The following is a 20304-nucleotide window of genomic DNA, read 5'->3' as shown; positions in this document are numbered from 1 at the left end:
CATTCTCCCCCCTCTTTCAGTTCTTCACGTTACTTCTCTCCTCGCTTCAACACCCAGCTCCCTGCGGGGTTCTGGGAGCCCCCTCCTTGGATTTATTCTCCCAAAGAAGCTTGGTCTGTGCTAAGTACAAATGTTTCTTAGCAACATCTTGTAGCTCATTTCTTCTTAGAATGCATTTCTCTGATGATCAAGGGTCCCTTTTAATAGCTTTCTTCCTTTTCAGAACTGCAACAATATTATTCCTGCCTCGTATTGGTGCCGTGCGCTTTTGTCCAACGATCCTCACTACAACCACGTGCAGCGGGAATGAATCATCCCATTTTACAGATGAGGCCCTGCAGCACGTCTAGCCTCAGGGGTGAATGCTGATTGGTTGAAACCAAGCCTGATGATCTCATTCTCCTTTGTCAGTGATTGGTGTAGGAGTGGGCATGGGATGCGGTTCTGGCCAATGAGATGGAAGGAGAGTTTTTCCTTGCTAAAACTCTGGGTAGAGAGGGCTGCCCAGGGAGAAGGCAGGCCCCTCCCCCTTTGGGGGGCGGGGGAGGGGGGAAGGGAGAGCTTCTTTAGCTTTGGATACTAGTTATGAGGACTTGATACCCAGAGCTGTGGCAATCATTTCGTGGCACGGGGCAATAAGCTTGAGACGAAAAAGTCGTAATGCTCAGAAGGGCAGGGCGGAGAGAGCCGGGATTGTTCTTGACATTGCTGAGCCAGCAGCCCACCCCTGGGACTACCTCCCTCCCGTCTCATTAAGCAAACACTAGCCCTTAACAGCTGAGCGGCCATTGATCCGGTTTTCTGTAACTTGAAGCTGACAGCCTTCTTTACTGATAACAGTGAGGATACCCTCACTGACCCCTCCGAAATGCCTCTGCCTCCTGCAGAAGTGCAGGCGCAGGTTGAGGGAGGGGAAGGGCTGACCCAGGAGCAAACCAAACACTGGGCCCTGAGCAAAGTTGTTACGCTTCTGTTTCCTCCCTCGGAAAATGAGGGGTTGCTCTACACCAGGGGCACCTCCTAACAGTGACTCCCAAGGCCCTAGAGCAGCAATTTTCAACCTTTTTCATCTCACGGCACACGTAGGCTATACTAAAATTCTGTGGCAGAGCAGAAAAGATATCTTTTGCCGATCTGACAAAAAAAAAAGGCATAATTTTGATTCATTCACACTGGATAGCTATTGCTGTGTTGCCTGTTCTCTGTTTTTATTTATTTTTTTTATTTGACAATCTAAGGGAAAAGAGGTCAGTGTCCCTGGGTAAACAGTCAGGTAGTGGCAGCACACCGGTTGAAAATCGCTGCCCTCGAGCCGCACAGGGCCTCTTGCACTTGAATTGATGATGAGTGCAGAGGGTCCGCGTTCAGCTCATGGTGAGTGTTTGGAGGTGACTCAGTGAGGAATCACATGGCCTCAGAGTCTTTATTTGTTCCTCTTCCCCATTTGTCGGTCATCCTTCATCATGCCCTAGTTTCTGGGTGTATTTTGAATGGAAATAAACTTGAACAGCTCAGGGTGACACAATTCCTTCAGGAGTGTCAGCATCACCTGCTGAGCATGTGGAGGCGGTGGGGCCCACTGACCGAGCGGTTCAGGCAGGCGGGGTCTCCAGGGAAATCATCGGACTGGCCATCAAAACGCAAACTCTCCAGCGCCTGCAAAGCCGAGGTGAGGTGAGTGCTTTTGGCCTGGGATCCAGACTCGCCGCCTTCCAGGTAGTCACCATCTAGCTCCAGAAACAGCATGGAGAGGGCCGCAGCGGGCCCCTCACGTTATGCACGGGGAGACCTGGCTGGCTGGATGCCCCTCCTCCACCATGCTGCTGCAGCTTGCTCAGTGATCAATTCAGCAGGAGGCCAGACTTGGGGAGAGTCTGATAACCCTTGACATTCTCTTAGGCAACATCCCATGGCAGCTTAGTAAACTGTCTCTGATTGGATCAGCACAACCTGCTTTTGCTACAGTGTGGGCTCTGATTCCCATCTCCTCACCTCTGGCCAGATGTTAGAGTCCAGGTAGAATGAAACACGTAGGTCTTGATACACTGGGTTCTGGCTCCAGGAGGGATGCGCAGGCACGAAGGTGGATGGAGAGAAGGGCCCAGAGGTGCACTCACTGGGGCTGGGGTGAGGAGGCAGGGGAGGCGGGGCTGGGGACTGGGCTGTGGCATGAGGCTGCAGGACTTTTAGCACAGCTGTTCCCTCCCACTAAATGCCAGGGGCACTGCCATCGTGGTACAACAAAAATGTCCTCCTGCATTTCGGAACGTGCCCTGGGGCGGGGGTGGGTGCAGGCGAGCAGGGACCTGAGCTTGTGCTCATTGAATGACAGGGACTGGAACTGCCCTCATTCATTCTCTGTCCCTCCCTCTGTCTCTCTCCTCATAGGGTTAAGTTCCCGTAACTCCAACCAACTTGGGGATGCCCGCTGTCACCCACACAAATTCTAAAAAGGAACACTTATTTTACTTTCCCAAGGGCAAGTCTGTACTTATTGTTTGTGCAGTTTTTATAGTATTTGGGTTTTAAAAATTCTTCTTCCATCAAAACAACTGTCCCAGAAGGTTGAAGAAAACTCTTTTTGGACAACTCCCCATAATTCTGTTTTGCTGTTTGGTCCACGCATTGTTCATTATGCAGAAAATTATTTCCACACTAGTGTTTGGGATGGAAATCAGTGCCCCTGAACAAAATAAGTTCAGTAACCTGAAGGGTGTGGTGTAAATGGGTACTTGGTCCAGGGGTCCCCTAGCATAGCTGCTCTCAAACCTGAGTGAGAACCAGATTCTCCGGAAGGCTTCTGGATAGGCAGGTGGCAGGCCTGCCACACTTTCTGACTTGGTAGGTCTCAGGTGGGGCCATGGATTTGCCATGGGAGCAAACTTCCAGGTGATGCTGATGCTGCCGGCCCGGGGACCGCATCGTCCTCGCAGTAACTGTTCTAGTCTAACTGCCGAGTCTCTTTCCTGCCAATAATTTAAAAGCGGGGTACTTAATACTTGTATACATTTCAACACAGGGCTCATTCATTTGTTTGAAAAGGAATTATGGAGTGGCTACGGCATGCCAAGGTCCAGACTCCGGGGACTCAGAGTAGAGACGATGCAGCCCTTGGCATCAGCTAAGAAGGTAACAGCCTTGTCATGCAAGAGAGAGGCGCTGACAAATGACCGATTAAAAATAAAACCAAGTGACAGGCAGTGAGAAACACGCTACAAAGGAAAATAAAACAGCGTAAGGGAGTGAGGGGAGATGCTATTTTAGAGCGGATGGTCAGTGAAGGGCATTTTAAAGAGGTGACATTTGCAAAGTCTCAAAAGAAAAGGTGGTGAGCAGTGTAGACCTCTGGGGGAAGAACATTCCAGAAAGAGGGAGCGGCACGTGCCCAGGTTGGGGGAGGGGCATGTTTGGTGTGTTCAGGAACCAGCGTGGACATCTGCAGGGCTAGAAGGAAGGGTGCCATGGGGTGAGAAGAGGGAAAAGAGGGTGAAAGGGGGCAGGGCCCAGCACGTGGAGGGGCTCCGAGGGCACAGTGAGGACTTGGGGTTTCAGTGGAAGGAGGAGGGGCCTGTGGGACACGATCGGATTTGTGCTAAAGGACGGCTCTGCTGCTGCCACGGAAAATAGCATGCAGAGTGCCAAGGGCAGAGGCAGGGAGACCAGCAGGGAGCTGCTACTGTCACCCAGGCGAGAAATGGCGGCGGCTGAGCGATGGTGGTGGTGACAAGTGGACAGGTTTCTGGAGGATTTGGGTGGAGAGAGACAGTAGGGTTTGCTGACAACCTGGACGTGTGGAGTGAGTGAGCGCCGGACTAGAGCCAAGGGCCTCTGGCCAGCTTGGAGCGCGGGCACTCAGGCAGCCGCTGGTCATCCGGCAGCGTTTCGGTGCTGGGTCTGCTTCCTGGAGGGGCCACCAGGGAAAGAAACGATGAGGACACAATGTCCGCTCTCAACAGCTGAAATCTAGGAAATACTCAATAAGCCTTCGCCCAGGGGTGGGGTAAGATGACTCCCCAGTGCGGGGATGTCCCATTTGGGCCAGCTTTGGACAGTTTATCTGATTAGAGATCTCTTTCCGGGCTCGACTTGTATGACAGGCATCCTGGGAGAAGCTGCCTTGGCTTCGAGAACTCAGCCAGTGGGACACCCCAGAGGTTAGAGATGAATGATTTAAACACTTGCTAGAATTGGAAAGGACCAAAGACATTAGGGGGAATCAAAACAGCATCCTAATGATTCCTGGGTAATTCAGATATCAGAGGGAGCCATTTCTACCCCTTGAGAGCCTCAAAAATATTAGGATGAACTCTCTAAGGCCATGCCCTATGGAAGCCTAACTAAAAATTTCTGGGAATTTGGGGGGCAAGGATGTATTCCTGTCATCCAGGTCAGGTCTGTCTCCAGGCTATTGCTTCCCCTAATATCGTCTTTGTGCCACACCAAGCTGATGAGACATGAAATTCATGTCCTTCCTTATTTTCTACTGTAAACGGATTGCAAAGATGGGGCTCAGTTTTTGGAGGGAATTGCATTTGGGGTGCCCAGTCCAGCGAACAAAGGCCATTAAAACATAGTTCCAATCTCTGTTCTCATCTTTCAAATGAAACTGAAGAGAACCTCGACTGTATTTCACAGTTTCTCAAGACTCTTCTTTGTTTTGCCCGTTCTCATGGGCAGAACACCCTTCCCCACGGTCTCCTAGGGTTTTCACCTCCCAAACCTTCCCAGCTTTCTCCCAAGTCTTCCCCTTCCCTTAGGCCCCTGTCTTCTCTGTTTCTTTATTTAGGATCATGCTTCAAATTAAGTATTACAAAGGGGTTGTAAGATAGAATGCAAAAGACCAAATTTGTGTTCAAGTGTGTGTGTGTGTGTGCGTGTGTTAGAGGAAATTTTTTAAGTATATTTTATTGACTATGTTGTTACAGTAGTTCCAATTTTTTGCCCTTAGCTCCCCTCTGCCCAGTAACTTGCTTCCCTCCAGCAGTCCCACCCCGCTTAGATCATGTCAGTGGGTTGTGCATATAAGTTCTTTGACTTCACCCTTCCCTATATTATTCTTAACTTCCCCCTGTCTATTTTGTACCAACCAATTATGCTTCTTAATCCCTGCACCATTTCCCCATTTCTCCCCCTTCCCAGCTGATAACCCTCCAGATGATCCCCATACCTATGATTCTGTTCCTATTCTGGTTGTTTGTTTACTTTGTTTTTATTTTTTTTTTTTAGCTTCTGTTGTTGATAGTTGTGAGTTTGTTGTCATTTTAATGTTCATAATTTTTACCTTTTTCTTCAGTAAGTCCCTTTGATATTTCATATAATAATGGCTTGGTGATGATGAACTTCTTAAGCTTTGCCTTGTCTGGGAAGCACTTCATCTGCCTTTCCATTCTAAATGATAGCTTTGCTGGATACAGTACCTTTGATTGTAAATCCTTGTTTTTCATCACTTTCAATACTTCTTGCCAGTCCTTCTTGCCTGCAAAGTGTCTTTTGAGAAGTCAGCTGATAGTCTTATAGGAACCCCTTTGTAGGTAACTCTTCTTTTCTCTTGCTGCTTTAAGATTCTCTTTTTATCTCAAACCTTTGGCATTTTAATTATGATGTGTCTTGGTGTGGTTCTCTTTGGGTCTAGCTTGTTTGGGACTCTCTGTGCTTCCTGGACTTGTATGTCTATTTCCTTCGCCAAATTTGGGAAGTTTTCCTTCATTATTTTTTCACATAAGCTTTCAATTTCTTGCTTTTCCTCTTCTCCTTCTGGCACTCCTATGGTTCGGATGTTGGCACATTTAAAGTTGTCCCAGAGGTTCCCAAGCCTCTCCTCGTTTTGTTCAATTCTTGTTTCCTCATTTGGTACTGGTTGACTGTTTTTTTTTTCTTCCTTATGTTCCAAATCATTGATTTGAACTCCAGTTCCCTTCCTTCACCATTGCTTTGTGTGGATTTTCCTTTGTTTCATTTAGCATAGCCTTCACTTCTTCCCTTATGCAATTGCTGTATTTAAGCATATCTGTCAAGCCTGTGAGCATCAGGCTTTTGAACTCTGCGTCTGTTAGGCTGGTTATCTCCTCGTCTGTGAGGTTGGCTATCTCCCTGTCGCTTAGTTCTCCCACTGGAACCTTGATCCATTCCCTCTTTGGGGCCATACTTCTCTGTCTCTTCATCTTGACAGGCTCCTGTGTTTGTTTGCCTCTGTGTCTTAAGTAAGCTGTCACACCTGTTAGTTGTAAGGGGCGGAGCCTTAGGGATTCGTCACTACAGGGTGACCCGTTTCACCACGTGTGGCGCTGTATGCGGGGGAGGGGTCTGAGAGGGAACACTGCCGCCTGCCCAGCAATCGCCCCTTTTCCAGGCACCTCTCTCACTTCCATATGGGACTGGTGCCTCTCTAGCTGTTGCCCCAGCTGTCATTCCCAGAGTGGATGGGCCTGCGGATGTTCCAGGACCATGGGGGCCCTTTAAACAAGCGAACTCTGCTGAGAGACCTGCAGTTTCTGCCTCCGTCCCAACCCCCACTGGTTTGCACAGTCAGAAGCAATGAGGCTGTATTTTCCCTGGTGCTGGGACCATGAGCTGCGCAGTCTGGTCTGGTGCTGGGAACGCTCCCCAGGTGTCCCTCCTGACTTTTTAAAACATGTGACTGCGCTTTACTCTGCTGCTGCCGCTGCTGCTGCCACCACCACACCTCGTCCTCTCCGCCCTGGCTCTGCCCCTCCTGCCTGTCTGGATGAGTATTTCTTCTTTATATCTTTGTTTGATTTTCTGGAACTTCTGGTTGTCTCTAGTTTTGAGGTAGTTGTAGTCCTTCTTAGTTGGGGAGGGAGACACAGCATGTCTGTCTAGGCCTCCATGTTGGCCTGATGTCTAGAGGAACGTTTTATTAATGATTACTATTGCCACCCCTTGCCCCAATGCTGTTTCCTAAAGCGATGAAGATAATTTTGTTTGCCCGCTTCACTTCTCCTCTTCTGCCACACTCACACAAAGCAGTCATCGGTGTAGGACAGTTCACTGAATATTTGGTGGGAGAAGGGGAGTGGGAGAAAGCCAGGGTTTCTGTAACAGAAATGCAAATCACTTCAAAGCGGCCAGCAGGCATCTATGCTCTTAAAAGACTTTTCAGGCCCTGGCTGGTGTGGCTCGGCTGGTTGGGGCATCGTCCCTTAAACCATACACTGGAAGGTGGCTCATTTGTTTCCTGGTCAGGGCACATGCCTAAGTTTTGGGTTTGGTCCCCCTGTTGGGGCGTATACAGGAGGCAACCAATCAATGTTTCTCTCTTGCTTCGATGTTTTTCTCTCCCTCCCTCCCTTCACCTCTCTCTAAAAATAAATAAGCATGTCCTTGGGTGAGGATAAAAAAAGAAAGACCTTTCAGCCACCTGCCACTGGGGGTTTGCCCCACGTGAGTCCATCTCGAGCCATTCTGATGGCTTCTTTATATCACCTGTCTACCCTGATCTCCAATATCTCTCCTCTGCTCTTCCCAGGATAAAAACCTCTTGGAAAAATTCTAGTTCACGTCTTAGGCAAAACACATCTGCCAGTTAGCCAAGGAACCAGAAGCATGGGCAGCGGACCCAGTGTGCCTGGGTTTGAATCTCGCCTCTGCTTCTTCACTATGGGACCTTGGAAGAGCCTCACGACTCCCTGCCCCTTAGTTTCTCCACCTGCAAAATGGGACCAGTACTCACACCTTCCTCACAGGGTGGCTGGGAGGACTCAGCACTCAGGGAAGCACCTGGTGCGTAGCAGGTGCTCAGGAAGTGGGAGTGCCCTGGGGTGCAATGCCGGCCCCCCAGAACCACCACGCCCTTCTGGTTCAGTTAAATTCACAGTCAGGGAGCCGAGAAGCTGGCCTGGTTGGGCATGACGACTGGCTTACGGGGGTGGCTGAGTGGTTAGGGCAGAACAGAGGACTGTGGAAGGGTCCCTGCCTAGCTGAGGTGTTAGGATGTCAGTGTTATTGTCAATAATAATAACAAAGTATGTTGCACTCTGAGATGCCAAGCGCAGCACCACGGAGGCTGGATTCTCTTATTTCTCCCATTTTACAGATGAACAAGCTGAAGCTCAGAGAACAGAGGCCACCCATCCAATCAGTGCCAGGGCCTGGCTGATACTCAGGACGCCTGACCCCAGAGGGAGGGGGTAGTTGTCCAGTGTACCTAGCAGCCTATGTGTATTGACAGGGGTCGTCTCCCAGGATGGGGTGTGTGTGTCCCCTCCCCTTTCTCTCCCCAGAAGGTTGCAAATTAACTGAGGACACCCTCAGACCTGGAGTGGTCTGTCGTCCATGGAGTTGAGTTTAATGGCCTTTGTGGATCTCAGAGTCCCAGACCCCGTCCCCTTGCTGTCCTTGTACAGCAGGGGAGGGAGAGGGGGGAGAGACTCTTCTCCAGTGAGAGAGGGGGCTGCACCTCTTCAACCCTGGTTTGGCATTTTATGTGCCGGGAATGAAAAACCCAGCGTTGCTATGGAAACTGCCATCCCCTGCTCCCTCTGCTATTCTCTGTGGGAAGCTCCTGTGTCAGGGGTGGGGGGTACTCCCCCTGCACAGGGCGTGGGAATGCAGCAGGACCGGCTCTGGGGGTGGGGGGTGCAGGGGAGGATGCGAGCTGGGAGAGGGGCTCAGGGACTCTGGCTTGGGGGCAGGGTGAAGGGCAGCCATGAGCTCAGGTGGCTTCTCGGGAACTATCTTGGCAACAGTCAGTCACACTCGAAAGGCAAAGAACAGTTTGCAGAACACAGTCAGACGAGCTGTTCGGAAAGGGCTCAGGCCCTACCGTTACCGGGACTCAGGCTCGCATACCGGCAGAGCGGCTTCTCTGAGCCTCGCTTTTCTCTGCGTCTAGAAGATGTGCTGAGTGACAGCCACCTCCCAGAGTGGGCACCTGGGATCGTGACTCTAGGCATCTCTCCCCTGCCTGACGTCTGTATAGGAGGTGGCATCCAGTTAAGGAGGGTCCCTTCTCCTCCTTCCCCTACCTCGTCTGATCCTAACTCAGGTAGACGGTATGAGCCCCACGATACAGATGAGGAGACTGAGGCCCAGATGGGAAGGAAGGGGCTCACAGTCCAGTGGGAGTCAGGGCAGGGTGGGGACTGGACCAGGAGCCTCGGGCTCTTCCCTCTTTCTTCCAGCGCCTCTTGCTTCGGCTGCTGTCTGCATCCAGCTTGGACTGCAGGCCTGTGACCAGCAGGGCCCTTGCCCACCCCAGCCGTGTGCTGAGCCCCGAGGCACGGGGTGACCAGGCCCGCAGCAGTACAACTCTCTTTTGACTTTTGACATTGAAACAGAATAGAGTGCTGTGCTTTCTCTGTAGGGGCGGGGAGAAAAACAAGCCCGAACCTTGCCACCTCCTGCCAGCACCCCTCTCGGCTCCCAGAATGGAAAGAGTTCCTTCCAGGTGATTTGTTAGTTCTTTCTGGGGCAGAAGGTGGAAAACTAATTTTAACTTCTCAGGGTTTTTTTTTTTTTAGCTTTCATGTCTATCAGACCAGGGGTAGGACAGCAGGTGCCCCTGATGTGGAGGAAGAAGGAATTGAAGCAGTGGGTAATTTTGCATCCACCAGCCAGGTCCTGCAAATCCCAGTGGGAGGGATGCCGAGAAGGTCAAGGTCTGCTGGTGCTCATGGTGGCCCCTCTCCAGAAAAGCTTCTGCTCTGCCTCCTCCAGAGCCAAGGAAAATGTCACCCCGAGAGTTAGGAGGCTGAAGCCAGATGCATGAGTTTGTAAAACCTGAATTTTCTGTGTGGCTTTGAGCCAGTCACCCTCCCCTCCCTGGGCCTCAGTGGTCTCACCTGTCATGGGGGGACAGTAACTGCTGTCTTGCCCATTTCCCAGGGTAGCTGTGGAGGCTCAAAACATTGCTGGGCTGATTTTTGGCTCTAGCATGAAAAGTGACAAAGCAAAACTGGAGAGGGTCCCCAGAGGAGTGATCAGAATGGGGCAGGGACCCCTAATCTGTCCGATGGAGGGGGAGGGGTGAGAGATCAGGCCTGGCACATGGAGAGTCATTAATACACGTTTATGGATAATAAATTAATGAGAGTTCCCACTGGGAATGGAGACAAAGGTGAGCCTGAAGAAGAGGCTTATGGGAAATCAGCTAACGGATCTCCATGCAGCAGGACGGCTGTGACGAGACACGCGTTAGAGGTGGTTGGAGACATGTCCTGGGGAAAAATGAGTGGACACTGTAAGAGGACAGATTTCAATGTGTGTGAGGGCCATGGGGTAGGAACGGGGTAATGAACTTGCACTAAGCAGCAGTGATGTGTCCGGATACTGAAGACAGCTAAGTTTTATTACGTCCTTGCTGAGAGGCTGTAGAAGTTAAGGTGAGGACCCAGTGTCTGGAGCTGAACCGCCTGAGTTCAAATCTCGGCTCTGCCACTAACGAGCTATTTGGTCCTTGGAGAGTTGCTTCCCATCATGGAGTCTCAGTTTCCTCATTTGGACTCTGGGGATATTCCCGTCACCTAACTCAGGAGTAGCTGTATGGATTGCAGCATGTGTACATATCCGTGTCCATCCATCCAGCCCAGGGCAGAGCCTGGTAAGCAGTGGGTGTTTAGCAACTGCTGTGTGAGAATTGGCCATTACTTTCCATAAGTCCAGAGCGACTTGGTTTCATTTAATAGTCACAATGATCCTATTGGAGGTGCTGCTATTATCCCTCTTATGCAGATGGGGAAACTGAGGCTCATGCAGATTCAATGATATGCCCAAGGTTACCTATCTTGAAAGTGGCAACAGCAAGGCCTGAGTCCCGCTCTGCCACTTGGAAGCCTGGACTCCTAATCCCTGTCATGTTCCCACCTAAGGGAGACCAGGGCCTCATTTCCCAGGCCAGGAGGCAGAGGCCCAGAGAACAAGTACAGGACTCGAAAGTCACAGAGCTGTCTACAGGCAGTACTCAGATTTGCCACCGGAGCCCCCGGGCTTGCTTTCCAATGCACCACACCTTCAGCCCATGGGTGCCATCGAGGCAGGAACAGGTGACCTCGGGCGGAGCGAGGAGCTGCCTGTTGATGGCCACGAGTCAGTACAGGTGGGATGGGCCCTTCAAGGTGGCACAAGGTGGTGGCCTTTCTGCTCCCTGTAGCCTGAGGTTGGATGATCAGATGAGATGATGAATGTGGACACTCTCGGGAAGGTGAACATGCCATGTGTGGGACAGGAGGCCAGTCCAGATCCTTGTTGGGGGAAGCAGGAAGTCCTACACTTGCCTGGTTCATTCCTTCCCTCCCCCCACCCCCCCTCCTGTCTCCCTCTATCTCTCTTTGTCTCTGTTACCGTCCCCTCTCTGTGTCCCTCTGTCCCTCCTTCTCTCCTTTTTGGGAAAATGAGTCGCATCCTGCCCCGCCAGCAGCACTCAACCAAGATGATCTAATCCCCCATCTTCCTTATCTGATCCTCTCAGATGTTGTTCCTTTTGCCCCAAGAATATTCAAAGGCATGTGATATCCAGAGTAAGTTACAGAATGTAACTGAATTTCCCGGCATGAAAATACGTAGCCTTCAAAGGTCGTTTGATAAAAGAAATTACTGGATCAATGCAACGCCACACTGCGTCAGCTCTATCGCCGTGTCCACGTAAGAAACCAGGGCAAAAATAGATCATCTAAGTTATTTACACGTCTGTGTCAGGCATCCACTATTTATCTTTTTCTAGAATTGACCTAAAACTGCTCCCCAGGCATTTTAGAGAGTATCCTGACATAAAGGGAGGAATAAGAGATAATAATAGGAAGATGTGCTGGCCTCAGGGTTTCTTACACTGAGATTCCATGAACCAGAGGAGTCTGAAGATACCTGGCTTTCATCCAGGCTCATAAACATCTTCTCTTGGGATGGAGGGTTTATTCTGTCCTAGACCTTGGGAATACAAAGGGCGGGGTGGGGGGTGGGGATAGATACTGATAGGCAACAGAGACACGTCCTTGTCCTTCTGGAACTTTGGGCCTGGGGGGGGACCAGGCAGGTGAACAGGCATTAGGATGGAGTGTGCGAATGCTTTGAAGGGGTGAACGGAGACCATGGGGCCACCAGAGGGGCCGGTTTGCTGGCACTGGGTGAGGCACTGGGAAAAAAAGGCACAGCCCTAGACAGGTTTAGAGTCAAAGTGACCAATAGCACATGGGTTCAGCCAACCAAACCCAGCCCTTTGGGTGCGCTCACAGAATGGCCCAGAACCAGGGTGGGCTTTAGAGGTGGGAAGGGAGTCCACCGGGGAGTGGATGGCATTAGCAAAGCCACCGAGCCGGACATGCGTGGGGCGTGCTGAGGGGCTATGGGAATGTTGGGTGATTCCAGCAGAGGTTCATTTAGGGGAGTCAGGAGAAGGGGTTGGTGAGGATGGCGGAGGCCGCCTTCCTCAGGACGGGGAGCCTGGAGGTCTCCGAGCCGCGAGCAGCCAGGGCAGAGCGGCCTGCCGCTGGGCTTCGCGCAGATCACTGCAAAGGCTGGCTGCGGCTTGGGAAACATAAGCCGGACCAGGTGGAAGCCTTGTCCCTGCTGGCCATCTGTTGCAGAAGGGTCACGTAAGTGCCACCTGGCTTCCTGGGGGAAGATAGCATCTGGGTGGCAGAGAGCACCCCTCTGGGGGAAGATGCTTGATGGGGCCGATCATGATTTATTCAGCAGCATCAGACACCTGCAGTCTGGGGCCGGCGCTGGCCTTGGCCATTCTCCAGGACTCATTCTGGGTGCACACGCCTGTCTCTTTGGATGACCAGGGCATGGGGGATGGGACGGAGGCCAGCCCAGAGTGGGGCAGGGGGTGTGTCTACCTCCTCTGGTGGCCAGCACCACCCGTTGCAAGGGTCCCAGTGCCACAGCTCGTGCCCAAGGAGCTCCGCTTCTAGGCTCACCATTGTGTGACGCTGTTTCCTAGTAATCCTAGACAGAACTCACCGCCCCCAACACCCGCAGACCCCTCTGACGTTCTGTGTGTGTGCATCCATGTGCACTCTGTGTGCTTACAACCTAGAGTGTGCTGTGTTTTCATAAATACAAACTAGCTTTATGTTAGCCAGAGTCAATCACCACTGGTTAAAAAAACAGACTAAAACAGCCAGCATTTGCCACGTGGCTAGGACTTTGCCAGGACCTGTTCACATCCATGTTCCCGGTGTTGGTCTCACCATAATTCTGAGCAGTAGAGAGGGCAGGTAGCAGGTGGCCCAGAGAAAGGTCACCAGCTAGTTCATGACTGAACAAGAAGAGGCCAAATCTCCTTGACCCCATATAGTATCACTTAAAGAGATAAAGGTCTCATTATTGGCCCTTAGAGCTATGGCGTGTACTTCTCCAGGTCATCCCGACAGTTTTTAAAACTGCTAATTTGATCATTTTGTTTAAAAAAAATTGTTTTTATTTAGGTAATGGTATGATAGCAATCCGGGCACAGTGGCTAGTTAGCGTTAAGATTAGCTAGCTACCTCATGTTGATATTGGCCAGTGTTTGAATTTTCTCTGTGTACACAGTGAAACCAGTGTTGCTGCCCTATTATGTCCCACCCATTTCGGATGTGTGGCCACGACACCTGAGACTGGCCGCAGCCAGGCCTCCCCCTGGCCCAACGGGGCCACTCGGTTTCCCTCATGACAATAACCTTTTATTTTTCTTAAAGCAGGCCCTAAGCTAAGCACTTTGCAGGCCTGATCTCCATGAACTGTGGCAGCAAAATTACAAAGTGGGTATCAGTATGATTCCCATTTTGCAGATGCGGAGACAGGTTCAGAGAGGCTCAGTGATGTGCTTCCGGGAACGCAGGCCAGAGGAGGTGGTGCTGAGATTCACATCGAGGCTGCCTGTCCCCAGCGCCCGGGAGAGTCACCATGAGGCTTTACTGCCTCGCTCTGCTCCTATTTCTCTGCCAGAGCAGGGCTCCTCCTCCACTGCCAGGAACCCACACAGGACCGTGGACTTGGGCAGTGGGATGGGGATGGAGGGGGAGCCCTGACTTGCGGCAGTGACGCCCCAAGGCCAGGGCAACTAGGCGATTCACCTGCATGAGGCTCCCCATCCTGGCTGCTCTCTGCAGCTCCTCACTGCAACCCTCAGTTGTGAACTAAGAGCAGTTCCCGAGTGGGGAAGAGTGGGTGGGGGGGGTGGCCGAGCAGAGCATCCAGATGGCCCTGCCGGTGAGCGTGGGCTTCAGCTGGTCTTTATGTAAAAGTTGCTCCGCTTCCCGGATTGCCTTCGACGCAGCCATTTAAACACGTGTTTTGTGTTTATGATACAGAGGAAGAAATTAAAAGGCCCCCAGGGGAAAAACAGGAAATAAAAACAAAAAAAACAGGAGTGGTTCTGGGGGCTTGTCAGGCAAGATGGAGAGAGAAGCCAGGTCTGGGACTGGTTTCAAGATTAGAGCGAGCAAGTGGTTTCCCCCCGCGTGGGCGGTGAGACGCAGGATTCCGCGAGCAGGAAGGAGGGTGAGTGTCTTTCTGGTGACAGAACAGGGCAAGCAAACTGCTGCTGACTGAGGGTCTGCTGTGTGCTAAGGTTTTATGTATTCTTTCGAATTCTCTCAACACCCCTGATTTACAGACGGGGGAAGGGAGGCCTGCGAAGGCTCGGTGACTTGGCCAACGTCGGGTTGTTGGAAGTTTTCCCCACCGGAGTCGCTGGAACACACACCTGGCGTGCAGCCCGGGATGGCACCTACCATGCATAACCGCTTCCCCATTCACACGTTCGTTCTTCCCTTCCCTTTTCTTCATTTACCCCTTCGTGTGCGCATGGGCTTTCTTGCTTTTCCTTGAGCACACCAAGCACACGCCTGCCTCAGAGCATCTGCGCTTGCTGTTCCCTCTGCATGGAATGCTTTCCCCGCAGGCATCCACCCGACCCGTTCTGCAGAGGTCCCCCTCCCTGGCCACCTGTCTACGAGAGCACCCCATTGCTCCCTCTCTCACCTGGCCCGTGCCGTTTTCCCTCACAGAACTCATCACTGCTTGACCTTTTATTATACTCTATATTTATTATATTACAGTTATTAAATACGCCCCTCTCTCCCCCACAACGCTGGGTCTTCGAGAGCAGGAGTTTGTCTGTGTGCTTCACTATTCTACACTCAGCAGCTAGATCGGTGCTGCACATAAAAGGTGCTAAATAGATTTCTATTTACTGAGTGGCTGAGCACCTATTTACCCGCTCAGTATGCCAGACCCTACTCTGGGTGTGGAGCACACACGCAGGATAAAGACTCTCTCCTGTTCTTAGGGAGCTCATAATAGAGAGATAGTGAGTAACCACAGGGGAATGGTGGGCCAGGGTGTGTTCCCAAGTAAGATGTTTCTCTTCATCCTGTGGCAGAGCTTACTGAATGACCCTTCAATATCAGTTCTCCTCTTTTTTCTTAACCACAGAACCCCAAATGTAGCTGGACATGAGGTCACTCATTCAGAATAAAGGCCACCTTTCCCAGCTTCCCTTGCAGCCTGGTGTGGCTGTGAGACTCAGCTGTGGCCAATTTCCAGGCAGCATCCTTAGAGAAAGGGGGTGGGATTGGGACCTGATGGCTGGCTTTGAGCAGCCCTCTTGGACCATGAGGATGAGGCCAGAACCCAGGGATGGTGGAGCAGAAAGCCAGGATGTCGGCCCCTTAGCCCCAGAATTAATTTAGCTGAGCGGAAAATAAACCCTCTTATTTAATCCACTTTTATTTTGGTTTTTCTGTGGCTTACAGTTGAACAACCCTAATCCTAATGGATACAGCCTCAGATGGAATAAGAAGAAGGTGTCTGGGACACTTGCTTCTCCACACAGAGTGAGGTGGCCCCATCACGCATCCAAGGGGCAGAAGTTGTGGCTGTAATGTGTCTGGATCTAGGCTGTGGCAGAGGACAGGGCATGTTAGCCTTGTGGGTAAACTAGCTATGGGAACATTTATTTGAGCTCCACTCATTCCTTTCCCTTTTCATTCCTTTATTCCAATGTCCTGTCATGTGCTCGTGAAGTTCATTCACTCATCTATGCCGGCAGTGACACATTCCATGAAGTGGGTCAAACCAGGCAGGGAAACAGGTTGCCACTGAAGCTCCTCTGGAGACCAGCAGCACTGCAGGGCTGGCTTGTTCACTGGGCCTCAGCCCCGACTGCCGGCATCTCTGAGAAATGATCACATTCCAGGTTGCAGGAGCATGCGGTTCCTGGCGGAAGGGCATAGGGCCGTCCAGGTTCCTGGGTTGTCCCCTCACTCTTCCTGTGGCTCGGCAGAGGCTTCTTCCACGCCCACCCCTGCATGAGAGCAAGAAAGACCTTTGAAGCACACTGCACATTCCCTATGCCATGAAAGGTGACTGGTTAGCAAGAGAATGGTTCATGCGTCTTGTAGCCTCTGAGAAATCTATACGGCATAAAGCCTCTCCTGGGGACACAATGCTGAGAATATTCTAGAAGTGAGTCAGAAATTCATAGGCCTTGTACATTTGCTTTAAAACTGAGCCAGGATCCCAGGGGAGGGTGGCATTAAATAGATCACAGGGGCAGAAGGGACACTAGATGCTCTCTGAGGCATCCTTGATAGGAGATAAGAGGTGGCTTGATGAGAAAAAGGACTCACTGGGTGTTTGTCATTGGCTCAGAGTGAGCCAGTGTTCTTCCTGGTATTTGATGGGCCTGTCCATCCTTGGAGACACTGTGGTCAAAATTGAAGGTTACAAGACAGAAACAAAGCAAACGGATCTATTTTTGTTGTCTTTTGTTATAACAAACCATCTCAAAACTTGGTGGCTTAAAATAACAATGGTTTTACAATTTCTCATGCTTCAATGGTAGGTTAGACAGGCTCCTGGTTGATGTAGTCACGGCTGGGCACACACGCAGAGTGAAAGCAGAGGCTTGCACGCCTCCTGAGGCCCAGGTTTGGAACTGGAATAGCGTTACTTCTGCCACATTCTGTTGGTCAAAGCAAGTCACACAGCATACCAGACTCCAGCGGGCAGCAAATAAACTCCCTCCCTTGATGAGAGGGACCGTGGTGGCCACATTGGCAGACAAACTTCCACAGGAAGTCGATAGGGATCGCGGAACCCAGAAGGGAGATAAGCCATAATTCACACAGATCTGGCTCATGCACAACATGCGTTTGTTGCGTCAAGCGAAGCTCACCGCCCGCCTGCGCAGGGCTGCTGCTGCAGAGCTGGCTCTGCCTCTCTTCCACTACCCCGTTTTCCTGCTCTTCAAACAGCCCCATCGGCTGGAGACCAGGAAAGGGAAAGAGAAATACACCAAGGCTATAGTCATTAGCATCCTGGAACAGTGGACTATTTCTGGCAGATCTCGGGTAGTTGGCAAACCTCTACCCAACAGCCCCCCCCCCAACTTTCCCGGCTTAGGACTTTAAAGTCATGAGCCCACTGTATTATGTGGCATTAGCAGAAGTGCCAGGTGCCGACCAAGAGAGGAAATAGACTCCTCGACTTCAGTGACGATCAACCTGCACCTGGGGCTTGGGGTTCAGCTCTGGGCTCAGGGGAGGGCAGCTCACATTGACTGAGTGCCTGACAGTGTGCCAAGTGCTGCTAGGCATGTCTGGCCCCTGATTTTCTCTTGAGCCTCATCTTGCACTGTTTTACCTCCCCCTGCTTTCCACTCAATACAGGTGTATTTCAGTTTTTCAAATGGGCTACTCCTTCTCATCCAGACCTTTGACTATCCTGTTCCCTCTGCTTGAAACACACACTCTCTCTCTCTCTCTGGTTAACTCCAATGTATTCCTCAAATCTCAAGTTCTCTGTCTTTTCTGCTAGATGGTAGGCTCCTTAGCCCAGTGCTCTCTAAGTGTTTGTTGAACGGCTGAGGGATGGAATGAACAAGTCCTCACAACAGCCCATTTGACAAATGAGGCAACTGAGGCTCAGAGAGAACTAGCTTGTCCAAGGCCAAGATAAGGTGAGCGGCAGAGCCAAGATTTAAACCCAAGACTGTCTGGTGGCCAAACTTGTGCCCTTTCTGCTGCTCCTGGCTCATGAGGGTAAATGGTGGTGGACAAGGACGATGGGGAGTGAGGGGACCGCGCTGGTGGCATACATGAGAGTCAAGGCACCTCTCTGTCCATTGTTCACAAGGAGCATCACCAGAGCCAGAGTGGAACCGGGGCCAGACCATGGAGTCGCACAGTGTTTGGCTGAACCTGTGAGCCTGGCCTCCCTCAGTCTCTCTTGAATTGAGGATTCACACATACTTCTCTGGAAAGAGAGGCGCCAGGCCAGTGGCTCAGCTGGTGGTCAGAGTCCACAGGGTTGGGCAAACTCCTGGGTCCTGGACAACCTCTGCTTAAAAGAGGGCAGATTCCAGGTGAGAATCAGAAGGGGTTAACCCCAGCGGAGCAGTCAGGATGCTGCACCATAGCTGGTGCCCTACAGCAGAGAGAGTGCAGGCCTCAGGGTCCCGGACAGACTCAGGATCCCTTTTCCACCAGTTAGAGCTGAGTGGCCCAGTTAGTTCACCTCTCTGAGCCTTGGTCTCCTTGTCTGGAAAATGGAGATAATAAGACATTCCTCTCAGGGCTGTTGAGGAAGTTAAATGAGTGAATTGTGCAGCATGTCAGAACAGGCTCTGCCTCCCCACCCCAAGCCCAGCATAGGGAAGCAGTTGATAAATATTAGGTTAGAAGGCCTACTAGTCTTCCATTGCCATTGAACCTCTCCTGCCTCAGCTTCACTTCCATGTAATTTTTTTGTTCTGCATGCTATCTGGGGCTGTGGGAGGACCGGATGTGGCTGACAATGGAGAAGACACCTGTAAAGTCTTCTCCAAAGGGCAAGGCTAGAGGCAGTTGCATTGCCCTTGTGTCTCCACCTGGACCACACCAGGCCAAGGCCAAGGGGTCTGGTAAACATCTAGAGAGAAGCAGAAGCCATGAGCTTGGGAGTTGATAGTGATGATAGTGATGATAGATGTGATGATGGAGATGGTTATGATGGAATGATCATGATGGAGCTGATGGTGATCATGATGGAGGTGATGGTGATCATGATGGAGGTGATGGTGATCATGATGGAGATGATGATGATGGTGGTGGTGGTGGATGAATGTATGAATAGATGAGAAGGCCTGTTACAGCATGTTCAGGTCAGCACTTAAGAAGACAACAGGAAGTCATCAAAAGATCAGAAGACTAGTTGTTCAAACACCCAGATATTTTTTAGTCCAGGCTCTGCCTCTTACTAGTCAACTGACTTTGGGAAAATCACTGAACAACTCTGAGTTTTAGTTCTGTCACCTGTAAAATGGGAACAAAGACTCTGCCCTGCTTACTTCACAGAGAGATGATGGCCATGATCACGTTCATGCCGCTGCTGTATCTGAGAGCAAGTTCTACCCATAGGCAACTGCTGCTGTCAAGACAACTTGTGCCACCCTGGCTGGTGTGGCTCAGTGGATTGAGCATTGGCCTGTGAACCAAGTGTTGCTGGTTCGATTCCCAGTCAGGGCACGTAACTAGGTTGCACGCCAGGTCCCCAGTTGGGGGCATGAGTGAGAAGCAACCACACAGTGATGTTTCTCTCCCTCTCTTTCTCCTTTCCCCTCTCTCTAAAAAATAAATAAATAAATAAATAAATAAATTATTTAAAAAAAAAAAAAAAGACAACTTGTGCCAATGCAAGATCTGTTACTTCCTTGCCCAGGTGTCTTAAAACCAGTTAGGTCCCTCCCAGCCTCAGTTTCCTCATTTACAAATGAGTCTAATAGTGCCACACACACGTGGTGTTGTGACCTGGCTAACATGGGTTCTTAAAACCACAGGGACCAACCCAGTGTCTACAAGGAGTGGGGACTGTGTGAACAGTCCGCATTATGATTAAAAGCCTCTGGTCCACTCTGGTTGCTTCTTTTCTGGCCACACCCTCAGCCCTCAGCTTGACCCAATCTGATATAATGATCACACCTTCCGGGTCATCACTGCTCCCCGCGAAACTGCACTGTGAGACATTCTTCAAGGACTAGGCGAAGTCCCAAAGGGCTGCCCTGTGTGGTTGTTCAGGTTGCTTACTATTCAAGGGCACTCAGCTAAGGAAATTCAGCTTTGCTTTCCCCCCGCTCCCCAAAGCTGTGAGCCTTAGAGCCGGACTGCCGCTGCCTGGAGGAGGCACCTTTGTCTAACTTGCGTCAGAACTGCATACGGGCTAGAAGGCACCTGAGTCACCTGTGGTGGGGTGGAATTCATCCAGCTTAGAAATGTGGAGTCAGGTGGGGTCTCAGAGAGGATCCGACCCAGCTTTCTTGTTGCAAAGAAGAGGAAACTGACCGTTACTCATTCATTCAGTGAACTTCTGCTGAACATCTAC

At 51.0% G+C, this 20304-nt stretch overlaps 1 long non-coding RNA gene across 2 annotated transcripts; it reads left to right on the top strand.

Moving 5' to 3' along the window:
* The first annotated feature begins 1339 nt into the window (after positions 1-1339).
* On the top strand, positions 1340-19538 carry LOC150011095 (uncharacterized). Of its 2 annotated transcripts, none has more exons than XR_016510422.1 (3): positions 1340-1674; positions 3020-3129; positions 19281-19538. It is a non-coding gene; the product is annotated as an uncharacterized LOC150011095 (long non-coding RNA). The 2 variants fall into 2 exon arrangements; XR_016510423.1 differs by lacking the exon at positions 1340-1674 and adding an exon at positions 2036-2107.
* The last annotated feature ends 766 nt before the right edge of the window (positions 19539-20304 follow it).

Source organism: Furipterus horrens, unplaced genomic scaffold, assembly GCF_987537825.1.
Source record: "Furipterus horrens unplaced genomic scaffold, mFurHor1.1.pri manual_scaffold_4, whole genome shotgun sequence".
Classification (NCBI taxonomy): Eukaryota; Metazoa; Chordata; class Mammalia; order Chiroptera; family Furipteridae; genus Furipterus; species Furipterus horrens.
The sequence above is the reverse complement of the archived record's forward strand: the minus strand, read 5'-3'. Positions and strand labels throughout refer to the sequence as shown.